This window comes from Schistocerca gregaria, chromosome 4 (assembly GCF_023897955.1).
Source record: "Schistocerca gregaria isolate iqSchGreg1 chromosome 4, iqSchGreg1.2, whole genome shotgun sequence".
Lineage (NCBI taxonomy): Eukaryota > Metazoa > Arthropoda > Insecta > Orthoptera > Acrididae > Schistocerca > Schistocerca gregaria.
The window spans coordinates 264,225,654-264,247,548 of NC_064923.1; the positions used below are offsets into that span (position 1 = coordinate 264,225,654).

Genomic DNA, 21,895 nt, shown 5'->3' on the forward strand with positions numbered 1-21,895 from the left:
CCGTCGAGTTCAGAATTAGTCCTTTCCGATCACTCAGTTACACAAAAATCAGGTACGAAAATACATGTATTTTATCCATCACACCATGAACGAACGCAGATTAAAATTACGTAGTGTGCAAATAATGAAATTCCTCGAAGGTAGGTAAGAACTTCAGGAAGTCCGTCACATGTCCACGATAAGACGACTGCGCAAGAAAAGTGATGCATTGTCAGACAGTTCTGCTGCGGTGCCGATAGAAGGTGCATCACAGGAGGTGCGGTGGGGGAGGAGTGAAATGGTGCGTTAACTGGAAACGTACTGCAGAGCTGAACGGACAGTAAGGTGATTGTGTGCAAAATGTCTAAATTGCACACAGATTCGCCGTGAAATTCTGGTGACGTATGGACGAAATGTCGCGTCCTAGCGATAGTGAAAGGGTGGCACCAATTTGACCACAGCCACACACACGTGGGTGATGCTGATTGTGAAGATTGGCAATGGACATCGACCATAGGCGACAACTTCCAGCCAATCGAGAAACAGATTCGCATCAATCACAGAATCACTATCGCGGATATTGCGCACAAGGGAAGCTTGTAACATTACATGAATTTGTCCTATATAGTCAGCTCTACTTTGCGTCACGTGAGTTTAGGAGTCTAAACCAGTAGTGGCTCATGACGTCATATCAACCCGAGATTTTTATACATGTCATTCATTTCTAAATTTTGATTATTTACAGAGTAAAGAATTTGATTATGTACAATATTTAATAGGTAATGAGTTTTAATGAGAATTATTTTTTTGACATAGTGAATCACATTGTTGCATTATGCATGATATGTCTACTCTTTGTAAGGACAAAAACTTCCGTGTTGCTCGAGGGCGCGATCGAGTAGTCGAGTGCGGATCTGCTGTAACTTTTACGAATGGGCATAGAATTGTTAATTTACAACCTGCGGTTGATTTAAAAATTACTCTAGGGAGCCACGGCCCGACTTTGGTGCAAACAAATCGCGCTCGAATTCTCAAATATCGGCGCGGAGTTTAAGATACGCGGCTGGTTATCGGGCCTTATCGTCGCGTGTGTGATTCAGTAACATAAACCACAATTTACGGACATTAGCTTGATAACTATCAAAGACTTACATGAGCAGCATAGTAATCGTCTTGATGCTTAAAGCAAGCGAGATGCGATTTACTGTTGGGATACGACAAATTTTAATTTTGCTGATACGTTGCTTAGCAACTCAAACGGATAGTGAGAATTATTGAAACGATCTTAAGTACTAACGACCACTACACACCCATCAGAAACTAATTACTTTGCGTAACTTCTAGATTGGATGAGTTTTTTTAGCTAATTCGTATTAATAAACTTTTTTCGAGGTTGAAACTTCAATGGTGTCGCGCTCATTCAGTTTAGTAGAACGATAGATAGTACTAGCTATAAAAGAAAAGAGCACATACCTGGTTTTTTTTCTTTTGAGAAATGTTCGTACTTAAGTCGTCAGTCTTCTCAAACCAGAGGCATGAGTGATGCTCCCTGACGGCACTACAATATCGTCAATCGCCTTCTCAATAAATTTCTGTATTGGAAACCCAGAGATAAGGCGGCAGAGGCAGAGGCAGAGGCAGAGGGAGAAGGAGAAGGGAAGGAAGAAGAGGAAATATCAGCGAAAGAAACGGAGCAAAGAGAGAAGGGGAGGTGACAAGCTCTCCACCGCGCCCCCGTAAGATTTTGTGGTAAGAGAGCCAAGTAGATAGCCTGTCAAAAACAGAAGACAGATCAAGCATTAGAACAGAAAGAAGTTGTACTGAACTGTGAAAAAGAAGCAAAATATAGACAGTGAACGGTCCAAGGTCAAGACGTGACTCGTAGAGATGGGCAAACTCGTTCATCCTTAAGAACTACTTCACTGGTGATAGCTCTTTTTTTGGAATTGAAAATTAGTAGCATAGGTGACTGAAGATGAAAGGCGCTAAGAGGGAGCACATGCTTCCCCCTGGAGTACAGAGTTTTTACTCATAACACAATTCTGAAACAATTTTCGTGATTCTGCAAAACCTCTTATTTAGCCAACTGTAGCATTATGTGGCTGATCACAGTGAAATAATATAAGGTGGTGCACGAAAAACCGGCCCCGAGTACAGACTGCTCTCCAACTGCACACGATTTGTTGACCGCTACGAGCAGAATAGATAAACAAGTAATAATTAGGCAGTGACGAAATAACAAATAAGCTAATGCAAACAACCTCGAAACCACAGATAACGATTGGTGGACAACAATGAGCAGTCTAGTAATCGTGGCCGATTTTTCAAGCGCCACCCTGTACCACTGAAATGATATTGTAGAAGTAATCATATTCTCTTTACAAAATATGACACCAGACAATTATGGAGCGCGGGCTTCATCCGATTATAAGTCGGTCTGCCTTCCATAACAATGAACATGCTTTTTTACCTCGGATCATAAAAAGATGGAAAATAGCCACTTGGGTGCCGTGCCGACTTACTTTGCATGTGTAATAACAAAAATCTTGCCTTTTTACAAGTATTTTTTCTCCTGTTTATCGAAACAGTGAAATAAGCTGATATGCCGCTTTGTTACCTGAAAAAATGTATTACATAGCACGTAATTTTTATATAATTTACGCAATTATAAAATACATTTTAATTACTGGTCATGGACGCTGAATAGAATACGAAAAGAACCAGAAGTTCTGAGTTCAAAAAAGGTTTGAAACAGATCTAGAAGAGACGTGCGTAGTGAACGAAACGAGGAACAACTCCATACTGAACTATGGGCAGTCGGCAGTGGAACTGCGACGAGTGGCCACGCGAAGAAGGACGAGTCCGGCCGAGCGATACCGAGACAGAGAGAGGAACGGGACCGAGGCTGGAACGAGACCGGCCGACGTGCCGTTCGGGAACGAGACCGACCGTACCTCGTTCCCGGAAACTATAACCCATTAGCGCCGGAATTCATTTGTTCGTGAATTTTTTTAAAAAAATTGCTTTATTATGTCTGTAAAAGGCAGAAATTACACAAAGTTGTTTCGACGAAAGTCATTACCGTCATTAGCGAGATATTTGATGTTGCCATATGGCAACGCTAGGCGCTTTCACTACCTAAATTTATATGGATTACAACTTCAACTAAAATAAGTAGTTTATTGAAATTTCTTATTACATATACAAGTTTTGTGCAAATTTATTATTCAGTCTTCATCATACGATTGATACCTTATAACACAGTACAACTAATAATCAAAAATCAAATCTTGAACTCAGCATTATTTTGCATGAAGTGGAATAAAACAGTCAATACACAGTACCACATTACACTTTGAACATGTTTTCACAATAGATTTACAGTCCTTGTGTGCACACCTTTTCTTCTTTCCTCCTATGTGCTGGATGAGGTGGTCAATCTTATCAAACCTAATTGAATCTGATATGTGGCTGTCGGATCATGGGTTGATGCAGGTGTTCTCCCAGTTCCTTTTGGTAAAGCTTGGTGTCTTTGCAAGTACACTGATGCTACTTCTCTCTTGAAATCAAGCTGAGAAATAGTTTGGTTTCTTCAATTATTATACAAATTCCTACTGTTTTGTATGTCGACATCTAACATCCATGTAGAGACACCAGTACCATTTCTTGCTTCTTATTGCAATGCGATAGCATGCTAGATTCTGATCTATCTGATCAGTACCTCCCATATATGTATTATATTTGGCTACCAGTTTTGGTCTGGGAATCATATTTCGCGTTTTTAGTTGCGAGAATCTCTTGACTTGGCAAACTTCTTGTGCACCACGTGAAGAAGAGATCATTGTGACAACTGAGTTGTCCAGCAACCGCACATACACAATCTTCATCTGTGTGTACATTCGGATTTGGAGCTCAAACAAACATCACTTTCAATATCGTCATTATAAAGAATCTCCAGCACCTCAGTAAGCGAGAAACCTCTTCTACAACAAAAAAGAGAAAATTCGTCCTTATACTGAGTACAAGCGCCTAGCGTTGCCATATGGCAACATCGACGTTCAAACGGCCTAAATGAACGCAATTTATTTCACAGCAACTAGTAACCTCATTATATATATATATATATATATATATATATATATATATATATATATATATATATATATATAATCTCACTCGTTTGCTGAATGACAAAGAAAAATCGAGTATAAGTTCGAGTAAGTGTGCTTTACACAGTAACTTCTGATATATAATTTGTTTTTTTTAGTATGGCTGTGCTTTAAATCCTATATATATAGGATTTAAAGCACAGCCAGTTTTATATAGCACAGCCATACTAAAAAAACAAATTATATATCAGAAGTTACTGTGTAAAGCACACTTACTCGAACTTATACTCTATTTTTCTTTGTCATTCAGCAAACAACGAGTTGCAACACTGCTTACGCCGCAGAATTTAAATGTGTTGTTAAAACTATTGCATTGTAGTGATCTTTACAGACTTGCAAAACGGAATCCAGTGCTGCCAACACACTCGTCGTTGATGTGGAATCAACGATTTTTAAGAAGTGTTACAAACGTTGCCATATGGCAACGCACGGCCGCAATCGAAGTGAACTATGAAAGACCGTTCCTTAGAATTGGTTCCTCGCTCGCTCCATCATTTTTATGAACCGTTCCTTTGGTTCTGTTAGTTCGCGAACGACATCTCGAGTGCCTCGAGCAAAGTTGACTAGCCACGGTGTCGTGGTTGTGTGGTTACAGTGCTGGAAGGGGGAGATGTGTGTTCAAATTTCCTTCTTGTCCATTTATTTTTTTACATAAAATTATGAACTGTCCGTCCGGTCATTTATGTGTGTGTGCGCGTCGTGTAACGTCCGCCTGCAACAGCGAGGTGTAACTTTGTGAAAAGTGGGGGCGTGAGAGGTTTGAAAACGGAACTCCCCTTCGCAGACCAACACCGTGACCACTAAACCACGTCGTCCGTGGCCATTCAATTTCGCTCGATGTTGCACGTCTTGAGCTTGGACATCCACTGTTTCTGTTTTGCTTCTTTTTTCACAGTTCATTACACCACCTTCCTGTTTTCATGCTTGATCTGTTTTCAGTTTTTGACGGGCTGTCTAGTGGGCCTCTTCCCACCAAGTCTGAGGGGGGTTAGATCTCAATGTCAAATAATGAGTGCTCGTTTCCACGTCCGCGACCGTCTGCAGTATCGCAAATTTGCACACGCCGGGTTCTGCGTCGCTGTGACCTGCACACAAAGACGTAATATTTATGGCCATAAGGAACAAGGTGCCAGGAAAGTAAGACAAAAGTTGTCCCGCGCGACAGTGCAGCACTCGACACGGTGCGCACAACACTAGCTTTGCTTCGGTGTTTTATACGGCAAATTCGGAAGCATCCGCCACACAGTTCATATCTTGCACCATGCGATTTCCATCGTTTTCGAGAAGCTGAAAAAACATATTGGGAAAGTTTTTCCGAAGACGATGTTCGCATACTGGTCTTCGAATTGCTCAGTAACCATGGAGCGGATTTTTATCTTCGAAGATTTGAACGATTGGTAGAGCGTTCCGACCGATGTTCACAGAGACCTGGTAACTGTGTTGATAACTAGCATCATGTATCTGTGTCACTTTTAAGTTTAGTGCAGCGTTCAATAAGAGTTACTTGGCCTGCCATCATAATGTGTAACTTTTTGATGCCCCTCGTACGTCACTGTAGATGTACGTAGGGTAATCAGTCCAGGCACTAAAAACTAGCGAACGTTTTATATGACAAAAATGAACGTCACCCTGTTGTTAACCGTGACCCTCGAATTTAACAGGTAGTGACCAACAACAGCACATACGAGTGCGCCACATTTATGGACTCAGGTTGTCACTGACTTCTAGGGAACACTGGGTAGCAGGATTCGAGTTTTGGCCGGTACTGAATTCCAACTTACTGTGTAAGAAATCTAAATAATTAGTGCATGGAATTATTTAAGAATTTCACCAGAAAATATGCGATACGTCAGCAGTCCCTTTACAGTATGTGTTTTCAAGCTCCTCTGTAAGAAGTAACGCAAGGAAAGACAAGGTTCTCTTTCGTATGTACAGTAGTAATACTTCAAGCGCTGACGTCACCAAGAACGCCAGAAACGACTGGAACAAGAATACCTATAAAAAGGCATGGCCTTCGAGCCAATTTGTTCACTGATAACAGTGACTGACTGCGTCTCGCCAGAAGTGCAACACATCCAAAGCCCGCAGACGAAAACTTGTTGCCCTCGCTGGGAGTACCGTTGTAATAAATCTTCCATTATCTCTCCTTGTCTCCCCGTTTTACTGCGCACCACTTCTCAGAGCATCCTTATTTTTCGAACTGACACCACGCTCTGATTTCGCCGACATCCGATTGAAAATGTGTCGCAGTCGTCATAAAATAATTCAGAAGAAAATATAGTATTTCATTTTGACAAGCGAAAATTCCCAGGAGTATCAGCGTGCTCACAAAGCTCTCGAGAACAACTACAGGTTAACCGTGCAACTGTCAAACGTGCTGTAGCGATTTTATCTTGCACACAGTGAGTTAGGATAGAACATTCCACAGGTTCAACAATACTAACTCTAGAATAACATAACATTTTTATCCACACAACGCATTGCTATAGAAGCCTGTTGTAGAGGACAAGTATTATTGTACCATAAGGATTTACTCCCGGTCCATTCACGAACGGAGCTGGGGAGGATGAACAACTGTGCATCCCTAAAAGATGCGCTTATATCCTAGTTCCATAGATAATTCGCGCGATTTACACTGAAACGTTTTTCTGAAGACAGATTTATAATTTAGGATTCCAGTACACCATGTAATTCCTCACTCTTTTGGGAACAAAATCTCAGTTCCATATGACGACCTCACGCCTCCTCACTGGAGGGGGGCTGTACGCCCTCATGGTATCCTTCTACTGGTAGACGTCGAAGTCTAGATCTTGCAAGTGGGCGAGTGTGTCAGCACTACCAACAGAGCCGTCCAGTTGTGCAGCGAAGTTTTGGAGGGAGCCGCAGATCATCTCCAATGAGTATTCGCACATTCCACCACTACAGGAATCACAGCTATGAGAGACCGGCCAGCACGAGGAAGATCGGGCAGATTTGTGCGACCTTGTTGCAATAATGACAGACGCCTCGCCCAATGACTCACCGTGCTTTTGTTAACTACCAGGTCTCCGAAAACACTCTGCAACCACCTCTGAATATCTGCGATGCTCTTGTTTTCCGCCAACAAAGTATGACAGCTCCGCTTGGAAAGCACCTCCATTGTGACGCCATTTCGAAGGCTACGTATAGCGCTGCCACCTATCGGGACTTCATGAAGATATGGGGCCTGAAGCGGGAATATTTCATGAGGTCCAACAACAAATACCGCATTTTTTCAACAGAAACTGGCAGACAAAAAAATGTGTTTCATTACTTACTGAACGCTCTTAGTAAAACGAAGGTTGGGAATTTACTGTAACTTAAATGTGGTAAATTTCTACTGAGCTGATCACGAAAGGCGCCTACTAGATCACGTATTCTAACAGCTCGGTTTTGCGTAGTCAAATTTTTGCAATTTGTTACTTTTTACAGAAAATCATGAAGCTAAACAATGAGTGGATAAAGGCAGCATATGTTAATTTGTAAATTTTGTAATTTTTGAAACTAGTAATTAAGTGAATAGCACAAGTGAAAGTAGAGCAGTATATTTTTTCAATTTCAACTGTTCATCAATGTGTCTAATTTTATGTTCACAATATTCTCATTCTGTAACGGGCTGATGCCGGTTTTTGGAATGTTTTAGGTACGTTTTCGCGAGATAAGCAATGCCCCATTGTCTTTCTTTTTCCAGTAGTAGTTAGAATCTCCATTTTGGCAAACCTGTGTGTATTCGCACCGCCATTTCCTCCGTCCATAATATTTCAGTACTTATCTTTTGTAGATAAAACTGCAGTTTCCAATATCTTTTGAAAACTGTCCCTGCCATTTACAATGGAGATTAAGTAATTCTTCTCCATATATCCACAGAAATATGAAAATGGATCTACATATATATGTTCCACATATCGTTCTACATCACTGACCCATTTCAAACAAACCCTGTACACATTTACTGTGTAGAAAAATCACCGTGGGGTTAGACCCACCCTCCTGTCAAAGGGGTGGCGGTGGGGGATGAGAAAGCAGTATATCCCACTACATGTAAATAGCCATACTGTAGTTGCCCAGTATTTGAGAATGAGAGCACTTAGAATAGCAACAAACTGTGCACATAATTTCAAACCTTTAAGAAACTACTACTCACTGGCGCTCACATATACCACTGCATGTACCAGAAAAATTACGAGGTAAGTACGATACTTAGTGCAGGTCTTCCGATATCAGTGTGAAAAACTACTGCATCACAAAAACTTTAAAGTTATTAATTTGTTGCTACTAATTACTCATAACTGTTCACAGACAGTATCCACATTTGCCACTGAATGTACTGACAAAAATATATCTTTGTACTGCACATTGTTCAGGAGATGTCAGATACTGAGATGAAAGTAAGAACTACTGCACAATGCATGACGTTTTAATTTATTACCCCTTTACTACTAATTCTATTCATAACCCATTTTGCAACACTAGACACACAGTCCATTGGATGTAACTGCAAAATTATATTAATGTACAGCTCATAGTTCAGGAGATGTGATATGCTATGGAGGTTAAGAACTACCTTTATATTTGTGTGAATGTGATCACATGGAGATAAAAGGGAGGATGAGGACATGGACAGATAGGAGGAAGGAAGAGAGAGGCACAAATAGGAGAAGATGGTTTACAGAAGGGAGAGTGAGAAGGGCCAGACAGCCAGAACGGTGACGAGAGGGGGGAGGGGAGTGTGTGGCAGAATGTGGGTGAGGAGGAGATGAGTAAATGAATAGCCAAGCAACGCTGGGTCTCTCAGCTAGACTACACATTCAGTAAAGAAGACTGACTCATCCACACTACACTGTCACATAGATTGGTATTGGGATGCTGAGAAGAACCACAGCTCTACCAACTGCTGGTTATCAAAGCACCCTCTCTACCCCTTGCTGGTTATCAAAGCACCCTCTCTACCCCTTGGAGTAGAGAATGAAATAAAGATGGGTGGTCAGTCAGGGTTGTTAAGCCGAACACCAAGGTGATCAGTTCCTTACTCAAAAGGTAGCTGATCTGGAGTTAGTAACGTCTGCTAGAAACTTGATCGAACTATGGAAGTATGTAGGAGTGGTAAAATCGAGGTCTCTCCCCAAGACTCACCTGTTATGAGAGAAACTCCTTCACATCTGACCCCTGCAAACCCAATGAAGGACAAAGACTATCTCAGGATAATTCCAGGTGATTCGTCATAATGAAAGTGGGAAGGCTAAAAATGTAACAGGTATCACATGGAACTATAACAAAATGAGATAGTTAGGTCAATGGGTATGTGGCGCCAAGCAAGCATCTTCTTGGACTGCGTGCAATGGGGGGCCACCCCTTGCATAACCATCCTACCTCCAACCAATTGTTGTTCGAGTCCTACCTATTACTCAGAGTGCAACCCCTAAAATGGAAAACAGGTAGTGGCATAGAAAGGGGCTATTTGCATTCAGAAGCAATTAAAAAAGTAAAAGAGTGATGACCAACACAGCTGGCAAGAGAGGTAGGATCGAGGGACACTAGACCCAGCTTGCAATGGGAGATACCTCAATCCTGTCCATCCCCCTCCTCCTCATTCCGCTAGTAATTTAAAACGTAGTGTGTGAGGATTAAAATCAATTATTCATTGAGAAAATGGAGATCCAGTTCATCTGTCTACAAGTCATCTGTCAATATTAGATGCAAAGAATCTGGAAGACCATGCTTAAAAGTCCTAGTGAGCCAAATGAAAGGGCATTCCACCAAGATATGAGATACTGTCTATAATGCTCTACAACCACAACATAGGGGTGACTAATTACAAAGGAGAAAACTGAGTTAATGTAATATGACTGGTGCAGAGCTGACATAGGATTGTGGATTCCTTTTGGGAGGAAAAGGAGCTCGTTGCAGCAGTAGTTGATAGCGAGGAGCTTTTTAGAGGAGGCAGTAGCCCACCAGATGTTCTGAATGAGGAGAGATCTTATTTGCACCTGCGAATCAACACCTGGAATCGTTAAAGTCAATGGCGGATGAGTAATCTCTTCTCTAGGCATATGGTCGGCCATTTCATTCCCTGGGATACCCACATGACTTGGGACCGAGAGAATGACTTGAGCATACAATACACCTAACGTCAGAGGAAAGGTCATGACTAGCAAATACAACAAGGTTACATGAGTAACGTCAATCAGTAGCCTGTAGACTCCTCACTGAGCCATTACAAATTAAATGTGTCTAGAGACGTTGTTTAATAAAATGTAGGGCTTTGTTCATGGCTTCCTGCTCTACCATAAAACCGCAACATGTTCTTGGTAACAGATGTTGCTGACTTGTGGAAGATGCAAAAGCATACCGCATTTTATCCATGGCTTGAGAGCCACCTGTGTGAATGGCAGCAGCACTCATACTCCTGAGGAACATGGAAAGCACAATCTAAGACGTTAGGCGAATGTTGTGGCAGAGGGCCTCGAGAGGCACTCCATCTGGTAATCCCACTTGAAGGGTGTCAGGACGAGGAGGAGTCATTGCCCTTACATGAAGAATTCAATAAGTAGAAGGATTAGGAAATTGTTGGACGGTGATAGTATCAGTAAAAAAGTGTTGGTATCATCAGAACTTAAGAGCACATCCCCTTGGGCAAGCACAGTGTTTATTGGGCTAGACTGGAAGGTGGTCAGTCTCGCTTCACTATAATAGACTGGGCCAACAATTTACAGCTGAACATGCCACTGAACAGTGAAACTGTTAAACCATACACCAATCAGGATTGGACAAGGACTTGGTAAATCTGAAGGAGAATAAAGCAATCCATGCCCCCAAAATTTGTTGACAAATGAATAGGGGGCAGCCATGCCAGCTTTTTATCAGGTAAGTCCCAAAAAGCGTCTAATAGCATTTTAAACACTAGAACAGGAATGACCAAGCCAAACGCCAACAAAGGAAGGGTCGAGGTTGGTTGGTTTGTGGGGGTTAAAGGGACCAGACTACTTAGGTCATCGGTCCCTTGTTCCACGACCATAACAATACATGAAGAAAAGTCCAACAAGCAATAAACACATAACGGAGACAAGGGACGACACAGTACAAGAAAGACATAGACGAAGACCAGAGAAAAGAGATTAAAAGACACACAGAGTGCGACGGTCATTGGCCGACCATGAAAATAAAACTGGAAAGGCCAACAACCAAGGGACACATTAAAACACCACAAACTAAAACCCCAGGCCAAAAGCCACAGTCGACACTAAAAAATAAAAAGGGACTCTCATATTGAATGATAAAAACCCCCTGCTCGAATAAAACGGAGAACTAAGTCAGCCATAGTAGAGTCATCGGTTAAAAGAGCAGGGAGTGTATCAGGCAGCGCGAACGTCTGCCTGAGGGCAGTTAAAAGTGGGCAGTCTAGTAAGACGTGTACCACGGTCAGGGCCAATCCGCAGCGACAGAGAGGCGGGTCGTCACGGCACAAGAGATACGCGTGCGTGAGCCGGGTATGTCCTATGCGGAGCCGGCAGAGGACGACAGCGTCCTTGCGAGACCCCCGCATGGAGGAGCGCCACACACTGGTTGTCTCCGTGACTGCCCGAAGTTTGTTGGGAGAGGGCAGGGTGCGCCACTCATCACGCCAAGCAGCAAGGACCTTCTGCCGCAATACGGATCGGATGTCACTCTCTAAAAGACCGATCTCCATGGCCGGGGAACTGACCGCCTGTTTCGCCAGTTCGTCAACCCGCTCGTTACCCGGGATGCCGACGTGACCCGGGGACCAAACAAAGGTGACAGAGCGGCCGCAACGGACGAGAGTATGGAGGGACTCCTGGATGGCCATCACCAGACGGGAACGAGGGAAGCACTGGTCAAGAGCTCGTAAACCGCTCAGGGAGTCACTACAGATGACAAAGGACTCACCTGAGCGGGAGCGGAGAAACTCTAGGGCACGATAGATGGCAACCAACTCGGCAGTGTATACACTGGAGCCAGCTGCCAATGACCGTTGCTCACAATAATCCCGTAGAGTGAGAGCGTAACCAGTGTGACCAGAGACCACCGAACCGTCGGTGTAGGCCACCGCCGCGGTCGGAAACTCAGCCAGGATGGAAAGAAAGCGGCGGCGGAGGGCCTCCGGAGGCACTGAGACCTTCGGACCCTGTGCCAAGTCGAGCCGAAGGCACGGTCGGGGCACACTCCACGGGGGCAGACGGAGATTGGCCCGGAAAACAGGCGGCAGAGGAAAAAAGTCAAGGCCACGGAGAAGGTCCCGGAGGCGAACCGCAATGGGACACCCTGACCGGGGCCGCCTGTCTGGAACATGGACGATCGAGCGCGGGAACAGGAGACGGTAGTTTGGATGCCCTGGCATGCTATAAACGTGCGCGGCATAGGCGGCCAGAAGGCGGTCACGCCGGAACCGCAATGGAGGGACACCAGCCTCCACAAGTATGTTGTCGACGGGGCTTGTCCGGAACGCTCCCGTGGCGAGGCGGATCCCGCAGTGGTGTATGGGATCCAGCAATCGCAATGCTGAAGGCGAGGAAGAACCGTACGCCACACACCCATAATCAAGGCGGGACTGGATCAGCGCTTGATATAGGTGGAGGAGGGTGGACCGGTCGGCACCCCACCTGGTGTGGCTTAAGCAACAGAGAGCGTTTAAGTGCCGCCAGCATGTTTGCTTCAGCTGCCTAATATGGGGCAGCCAAGTCAACCGGGTATCGAACACCAGTCCCAAGAACCGATGCGTCGCGACCACAGCAAGAGGTTCACCGTCAAGGTAAAGGCGCGGCTCAGGGTGAACCGTGCGACGCCGGTAGAAATGCATAACGCAGGTCTTCGCGGCCGAAAACTGGAAGCCGTGCGCTACAGCCCATGACAGCGCCTTGCGGATGGCACCTTGCAGCTGCCGTTCAGCAGCGGCGATGCCACTGGAGCTGTAATATAGGCAGAAGTCGTCCGCATATAAAGAAGCCGCGACGGACGACCCCACCGCCTCAACGAGCCCATTGATGGCAATTAAAAACAGGGACACACTGAGGACAGACCCCTGTGGGACCCCGTTCTCCTGGACCCGGGAGGAACTATGCGACGCAGCTACTTGCACGCGGAAGGAACGATACGAAAGAAAATTCTGAATAAAAATCGGGAGCGGGCCCCTAAGGCCCCACCCATGAAGTGTGGCCAGGATGTGATGGCGCCAAGTCGTATCGTATGCCTTCCGCATGCCGAAGAAGACGGCAACCAGATGTTGGCGGCGCGCAAAGGCTGTACGGATGGCAGACTCCAGGGAGACCAGATTATCGACGGCAGAGCGGCCTTTACGGAACCCACCCTGAGACGGAGCCAGAAGGCCCCGAGACTCGAGGAGCCAACTCAACCTCCGGCTCACCATACGTTCCAGCAACTTGCAAGGAACGTTGGTGAGGCTTATGGGGCGATAGCTGTCCACCTCCAGCGGGTTCTTGCCAGGTTTCAATACGGGGAGGACTATGCTTTCCCGCCATTGAGACGGGAAAACACCCTCGACCCAGACGCGATTGAAAAGATCTAGGAGGCGTCGCTGGCAAGGCACTGAGAGGTGTTTCAGCATCTGGCTGTGAATGCGGTCTGGTCCAGGAGCCGTATCAGGGCAAGCAGAAAGTGCGCTCTGGAATTCCCATTCGCTGAAAGGAGCATTGTACGACTCCGCGTGGCGCGTGTGAAAGGAAAGCCTCCGACTTTCCAACCGCTCTTTCCGGGAGCGGAAGGCCAACGGGTAGTTCGTTGACGCGGAACACTGAGCAAAATGCTCTGCTAACCGGTCCGCAATCGTGTCGGAGTCGGTGCACACTGCTCCATTCAGCGAAAGCCCAGGGACAGAGACAGGTGGCCGATAGCCTTGGAGTCGCCGAATCTTGGCCCAAACCTGCGATGCAGAGGTACGGACGCCAATGGTGGAAACATAACGTTCCCAGCACTCCTGCTTCCGTTGGCGAATAAGGCGTCGGGCTCGGGCGCGGAACTGTTTAAAAGCAATGAGGGTCTCCAACGACGGGTGCCGCTTATGGCGCTGAAGAGCCCGCCGGCGATCTCGAATCGCCTCTGCGATCTCGGGCGACCACCACGGCACAGTCCTCCGCCGAGGTGACCCGGATGTACAGGGAATCGCAGATGCCGCCGCAGAAACGATGCTGGTGGTGACCGACTGAACCACCGCATCAATCGGATCAGTGGAAGGAGGTGCGATCACTGCGACAGATGTAAATAAGTCCCAATCAGCCTTATTCAGAGCCCATCTGGAGGGGCGTTCAGAAGAGTGACGCTGTGGCAGTGACAGAAAGATGGGGAAATGGTCACTACCACATAAGTCGTCATGGACCCTCCAGTGGATGGATGGTGAAAGTCCGGGGCTGCAAATAGAAAGGTCAATGGCCGAAAACGAGCCATGGACAGCACTAAAGTGGGTCGCCTCTCCCGTGTTTAAAAGGCAGAGGTCAAGCTGTGACAGAAGAGTCTCGACATCTCTGCCCCGGCCAGTAATCGCGGCGCTACCCCACAAGGGGTTATGGGCGTTAAAGTCGCCCAGCAACACAAAGGGAGGCGGCAGTTGTCCTATCAATGCAGCCAACACATGACGAGAGACATCACCATCCGGCGGAAGGTACAAACTGCAGACAGTAATAGGCTGAGGCGTCCACATCCTTACAGCGACAGCCTCTAAGGGTGTATGAAGAGGCACACACTCGCTGTAGATAGAGTTAAGGACGTAGACGGAGACTCCACCAGACACCCTCTCATAAGCTGCCCGGTTCTTATAATAACCCTGATACCCTCGTAGGGCAGGGGTCCGCATTGCCGGAAACCACGGTTCCTGGAGGGCAATGCAGAAGAAAGGGTGACTGCTGACGAGTTGGCGGAGCTCAGCAAGGTGGTGGAAAAAACCGCTGCAGTTCCACTGGAGAATCACTTTGTCCATGGGCGAAATAGGCGTGAAGGGACCGAGGAGGCAGATCACGTCACTGGGTCACCTGCTGTCACCGATCGAGGACCAGTACAATCGGCGTCCTTGGCGTCTGAGGGTATGGCGAGATCCAGGTCCTCAGCGGACGCCAGGATCTCCACCTCAGCCTCAGACGCAGAGCCTGTATGGAGCGGTGGGGTGGATGCCACCGCGCGTTCCTTGGCCTTAGAGGCCTTCTTCTTCTTCGTCTTCTCTCTCTGCTCCTTGGGCTTTACTGGCTGGGAGGGCTCCACCGAGTCAGTCTCCGGGACGGAGGAGGAGCGGGAAGCCCTGCGACCAGCCGCTGGCCTGCTTTTCAGCCATTGGCTGACGTCAGCCTTCCCAGAGGTGGAAACCTGGGAAGGGAGGGACCCGAGGGATCCCTTGCGAGAGAGAGTCGCCGAAGAAGTCGGACGTTTCTCCGGCTTAGAGTTGGGGACTTGTGTCCCCGATGGTTGGGGGGTCGTTGCTCCTGAGGTAGGTGGTGCAGGAGCAACAGATGGGGAAGTGCCCCCCACCATCAAGGGGGCAGGTGTAGTATTCCGGCTCAGAGTGTTCAGTGGAATCGGTGCAGCAGATGACAAAACTACTGTTTTGGCAGCGGTGGCATAGGAGCTGGTCAGAGCCACAGGATGTAGCCTCTCGTATTTCCGCTTAGCCTCAGTATAGGTCATGCGGTCCAGGGCCTTATATTCCATGATCCTTCGTTCTTTCAGTAGAACCTTGCAGTCTGGCGAGCAAGGGGAATGGTGTTCGCCGCAGTTCACACAGATGGGAGGCGGCGCACATGCAGTATTAGGATGTGAAGGGCGTCCACAATCTCTGCATGTCATGCTGGAAGTACACCGAGATGACATGTGGCCGAACTTCCAGCATTTGAAACACCTCATCGGGGGAGGGATATAGGGCTTCACATCACATCGGTAGACCATCACCTTGACCTTTTCGGGTAGGACGTCACCCTCGAAGGCCAAGATGAAGGCACCGGTGGCTACCTGATTATCCCTCGGACCCCGATGGACGCGCCGGACGAAGTGAACACCCCGCCGTTCTAAATTGGCGCGTAGCTCGTCGTCTGACTGCAAGAGTAGGTCCCTATGGAATATAATGCCCTGGACCATGTTGAGACTCTTATGGGGTGTGATCGTGACGGAAACATCCCCCAACTTGTCACAAGCGAGTAACCGCCGTGACTGTGCAGAGGATGCCGTTTTGATCAATACTGCCCCAGAGCGCATTTTGGACAAGCCCTCCACCTCCCCAAACTTGTCCTCCAAGTGCTCGACAAAAAACTGAGGCTTGGTCGCCATAAACGATTCCCCATCGACTCGTGTACAGACTAAATAGCGAGGTGAATAAGGTTCGCTGCCAACCGTGAATAAGGTTCGCTGCCAACCGTAGCCTTTCGTTCCTCCCATGGTGTTGCCAGGGAGGGGAACGATTGTGGATCATATGCCTGAGCGTTGTATTGAGGCCGAGAACGCTTAGAGACTGCTGGCGGCTGGCCGCCAGCAAGAGATGATGTACCACGCTTCATCGCGGGTCATCCGCCCTGATGCCACCTACTCCGACCAAGGGCCCTCCCCACGGGCGCCACCCAGCCTCAGCAACGACCACCTGGCGGGATGGCCATTGCCGGGAGTCCCGATGCCCCAAGGAGACAGGCATCTACTCCTTGGCATACGCGGGGAGTTAACGGCGCAGGCATCAGTAGAGCGATCCCTGTGTTGTCAGGGGGCTACAACCGACAGGGTACATGGCGGCCCCACCACAACGGACTGGCTACCGTGCTGGATTTCAGGTGAAATGTAGTCCATGATCGTCATTGGCGCATAAAGCGACACAGCAGAGCAGACTGCAAAAACCGCACCCAAGAACAAAGCCACGCCCTAGAGATGGTGAGTGGGCGGGACAGCTATGCGACGACGACCAACCAAGCTAGAGATGGTAATGAGCGATGGACACATCGCACCTTGTAAGGCGCCCTTCCCCAATCAGCTCGCTCTTCGGAAGAATTTAGAAGATGGAGGTCAAACCCGGTAGGGGACCATCACATAAGGCCGAAACGTTTGAGACTCCTTTTAGTCGCCTCTTACGACAGGCAGGAATACCGTGGGCCTATTCTTACCCCCGAACCCACAGGGGGGAAGGGGTCGAGGGACTGCAGACCCACCATGCAGCAGGAGACTCCCAATCCCAACTCTCTCTCTCTCTCTCTCTCTCTCTCTCTCTCTCTCTCTCTCTCTCTCTCTCTCTCTCTGTGTGTGTGTGTGTGTGTGTGTGTGTGTGTGTGTGTGTGTGTGTGTTTTTTCTATATGCAAACTTAGGTGACTAATGGAGATTTGTGAGAATGCGAGAAAGCTGGGATTCGAACCTAGGTCTGCTGCTCACTAGGGAGATGAATTACCACTATGCCACACCAGCACAATGGCTTTGAAGAGCTGCATGGACTAACCTAGCTCACTACCTTCCTCACTCCGAATTTCCTATCACGTATCAGCTCAACCTCTCTCCTAAACTCAAACAGCATTGCACAAGCTCTCCAACTGTACATGAATATCACCTCAGCATGGAAAGAAATAGGTGATCCTGAAACGCAGGCAAATGTGCTGTGAACTATATGGTTCCAGGGAGCTCTTCAAGTCTCAAACGTTTATGATATACGCAAAGCCACTGTGCACGGTTAGAAAGTCTGCCTTGTATGCAGGAGATCAAGGTTCAAATCCTGGCCTTAGTACGAATTTCCATTAATCACTTCAGTCTGCGTATATACAACACACATTTTCAAGACTAAGAGGTTTCTGGAACCACTTAGTTCCATAAAACTGGATTTTATGGTTGTACATATCCAGTGTACTAGGTACAATAAATGATTAAATTTGTAAGTGGTTTGGGATATGAAAGCTGTGAAAGTGTACCGTGCTTTCACCTTTGGCAGCAACAACGGCTCTAAAGCTGGTTGGGAATCGAGTAAGTTTGAATGACAGGTAGGGAGCACGTCATTCCTCGCTGTTTCAACTATGCCAGAGTTCATCATTCATTCATAGTAGGTAATTGGTGGTATGCCAGTCCCTCCGCAACAGATGACCATAATTTTGTTTCCAATGGGCGACATCCTGATGTGGAGAAACTCCCATCCCAGCCCCCCCCCCCCCCTGATTTAGTGGTAAGAGGTCCAGTAGATGACGATGTCGCGGTCTTCAGTCCACAGATTGGTTTGATGCAGCTCTCCATGCTACTCTATCCTGTGCTGTCCAGTGGAGAGCCCGTCAAAGGCTGAACACAGATCAAACACGAAAACAGGAAGGTATTCTGAACTGCGCAAAAACAGCAAAATCGAAACAGTGAATGGTCCAAGATCAGTAAGTGCAATAAAGAGCAGCCCGAGACAGCAAGGACGTTATAGTTAAGTGGTCATGGTGTTGGAAAAGCCAGGTTCAAAACTCCATCGTGCGATTTTTTAAAATGTTTTTCACAATATTGTAAACAGTCAGTCCGGTGATTGCAGTGTTTGTTCTCTTTCTGTAGTCTTGACATTTGTCGTACTATTCATTGGTTATACACTGAACAGCCAAAGGAACTTTTAAACTTATCTAATATCGTGTAGGGCCCCTGCGAACATGCAGAAATGCCCCAACACAACATGACGGACTCGACTAGTATGTGAATTAGTGCTGCAGGGAAATGACACCATGAATCCTGCAAGGCTGTCCATAAATCCGTAGTAGTACAAGGAAGTGGAGATCTGAACAGCACGTTGATCCCAGTTATGCTCAATGCTGTTCATGTCTGGGGAGTTCGGCAACCCGCGAAAGCGTTTAAACTCTAACGTGTGTTCCTGGAACCCCACTAACAATTCTGGACGTATGGGGCGTCGCATTGTCCTGCTGGAATTGCCCGAGTCCGTCGGAATGCACAATGGACATGAATGGATTCAGGTGGTCGGACAGGATGCTTACGCACGTGTCACCTGTCAGTCATACCTATACGTATTAGGAGACCCACTTCGCTCCAACTGCACAAGCTCCACACCATTACAGAGTCTCCATCAGCTTGACCACTCCCCTGCTCACATGCAGAATCCATCAATTCCATACTAGTATACGCCAATCGGCTCGATGCAATCTGAAACGAGACTCATCCGACCAGGAAACATGTTCCCAGTCAACAGTCCAATGTCTCTGTTGACGGGCTCAGGCGAGACAAAGCTGTGTGTTGTGTAGTTGTCAAGGGTACTGAAGTGGTACTTCAGTTCCCAAAGCCCGTATCGTTGATGTTTTGTTGAATGGTTCGCATTTGACATTTGTTGTTGCCCCAGCAGTGAGATCTGCAGCAATCTGCTGAAGGGTTGGACTTCTGTCACGAACGATTCTATTCAGTCGTCATTGGTCCCGTTCTAGCAGGATTTTTTTCCGGCCGCAGTGATGCATATTTGATGTTTTATCCGAGTCCTGACATTCACGATACACTCGTGAAATGGTCGTACCGGAAATACCCATTTCATCACTGCCTGGGAGATTCTGTCCCATCCCTCGGTCGCGGACTATAACACCAAGTTCAAACTCACGTAAATCTTGATAACCTGCCGTTGTACCAGCAGTAACCGACGTAACAACTGAGCCACACACTTGTCTTATATAAGCGTTGCCGACCGCAGCGCCCTATTCTGCCTGTTTACGTATCTCTGTATTTGAAGACGCATGCCTATACCATTTTCTTTGGCGTTCAGTGTATGAGTCATATGGCAAGACTACGTTACCATCACAAGTGTGATGGATAGTGAGAGCATGCGAGATACCATATAGACTTCTCACAGAAATGAAAACGAACGAGTGTGAACTATATTACAACAAAGGAATTCAAGATTCAAAACTTCCAAAACGGAACAGAACTTCAGAAACGTTAAAAACAAATGTTTTGTCAGAGCATAGAGAAACTGATTGTGAAACCTGTGCGTTTATTTGTTGCAACTTACATGACAAACTATCATGTTTTCGTCATTCTTAGGAGTGATCACATTCACACTCATACGAACACCTATATCAGGCAAGGAGGCATCTCATTTACCAGTTGTACAAATTAGTTAAGTCGATAAGCTATTCCTATCATATGACACACAGTCACTAATGCCGTGTATGATACACCAGACGATGGAAGATTCGGTTGATTTGTGGAATTGTCATCAAACTTTGCGGTTCCCATTTGAAAGCCACATCCTTTCGGCTGCTAATAGAGTAGTTGGGCAGAATAAAATGGTGTTATAGGTCCCTAACATACACATCACTTGACAAGGACGTTACACCACGACGCGGACAAAAATAAAGCGAACAGCGAAAAGAAAAAAAAAATGACAAGAGGGAGGTTAGAACCACCACCTCTAGGTGGTGGTGTTAAAACCCGGTTCGCCAGCTTAGAACCAGAGCAGGATGTGGATCAGGCATTCCCCAGGCAAGAATATCGATTACTGGCATCATCTACCAAAACTAGAATACAGAGGCTGCAGCTATGATTGCTAGTACGATCCGGAGACTATAAAAATCCCACGCTGCAAAAAAAGTATGAAACTGGTTTAACGCACCGAAATTTCAAGCTGTGCGGCCAAAATTATTTCAAAAGTTGACTGGATACTCTTCTTACACCCGTGAGTAGGTGTGGTCGTGCATACGTATAATAGGCTCTTTGCGTATTTAACTTGCAGAAAAAGCTACAGCCTCTTGGCCTTACTTGAAACACTTTGAACTTCGAAGCCATCCTGCATCACAATGGCAATGTATCTATGTTCTTTGATGAGTGCCTGATCTACATCCAGGTCTGGTTCTGTGACCACTAGTGCGTGTTATTTTCGTGTATTATTTTCCTTGTGCCTTGTGCTTATCAGTCGAAAACAATGAGGTGAGAAGACCTACATAAACAGAACGTTGCAGTAGTAGTAAACTGCTTGCGTCACGTCAGTGTCAGTGGGCAGAGGGCGAGAAATCCGCAAAGTCATGCATCAGTATAACGAAATAATTGTTTTAAATGCCCTGCCATCCTACTCGTGAACAGTAGATGTAGGTAAAGTTATCTAAATTAGTGTCGTTACCAATTACAGAAAAGTGATCTAGTGACAAAGCAAAACACATCTTCCTAATTTTATAATCTATAGTCATTTTTGAAAGTGTATTACTCCAAAATCTTAAATTTCCAGGAACGAAGGAAAACGGATGAGTTAATGGAATAAAACAGGACGGGATTTACTGTGTTTAAAGAACAGAATGAAATGGCTATTTTGCCATTACTGCAGTTGCTAAGCTTCGCAATCTCTGAAAAAGTCCAAAATCTTCGAATAAGATCCTTCCCTTAATGTAATTCACAGGCATGGTCACATTATGTTTTTAGCAGTGTCAAGTTCATTTTTTGTTGAAATCTTCAGTTGGTTAGCTTGATGGCGAAGCATTAGCAATCACCCCACAATATTTTTTTCGCCATATACACTATCTACTCTCATGATTCCCCGTTCCACCATGAAAAATTTCCTGTTACATACATTATGTACTGATGTATCTGCCTATATGTCAAAATCTTATGGTTGAAAATGGCTTTATGCCAAAACTTCAATCGCAAAATTAAATTCTGACAACTGAAAGCAAGCTGAAATCCTCTAACAAATTATAGAAGCTATGGACCAAATCTACACGAAAATTATAGCAATGTTCACTAGTGGGAAAATACCGCTCCACTTTATAAAAATGTTTAATGGCCACCCGAAATGCACACGTTC

The 21,895-nt window shown here is 46.3% G+C and overlaps 1 protein-coding gene across 3 annotated transcripts in view; it reads right to left on the bottom strand.

Annotated features, from left to right (window-relative positions):
* Positions 1-21,895, bottom strand: part of LOC126266824 (2-acylglycerol O-acyltransferase 2-like) — a 103,312-nt gene that overhangs the window by 70,591 nt on the left and 10,826 nt on the right. Inside the window, exons 1-2 of one of the 3 annotated variants that reach the window (XM_049971377.1) lie at positions 2,667-2,792; positions 1,453-1,750 (exon numbers count right to left, since the gene is read on the bottom strand). The exons of 1 other annotated variant lie outside the window; for it this stretch is intronic. The gene's annotated coding sequence lies outside the window, so the exon portion shown is untranslated. Of the gene's footprint in view, positions 1-1,452; positions 1,751-2,501; positions 2,597-2,666; positions 2,793-21,895 lie in introns of those variants that run through there. One more of the 3 variants, XM_049971375.1, reaches the window with a different exon arrangement.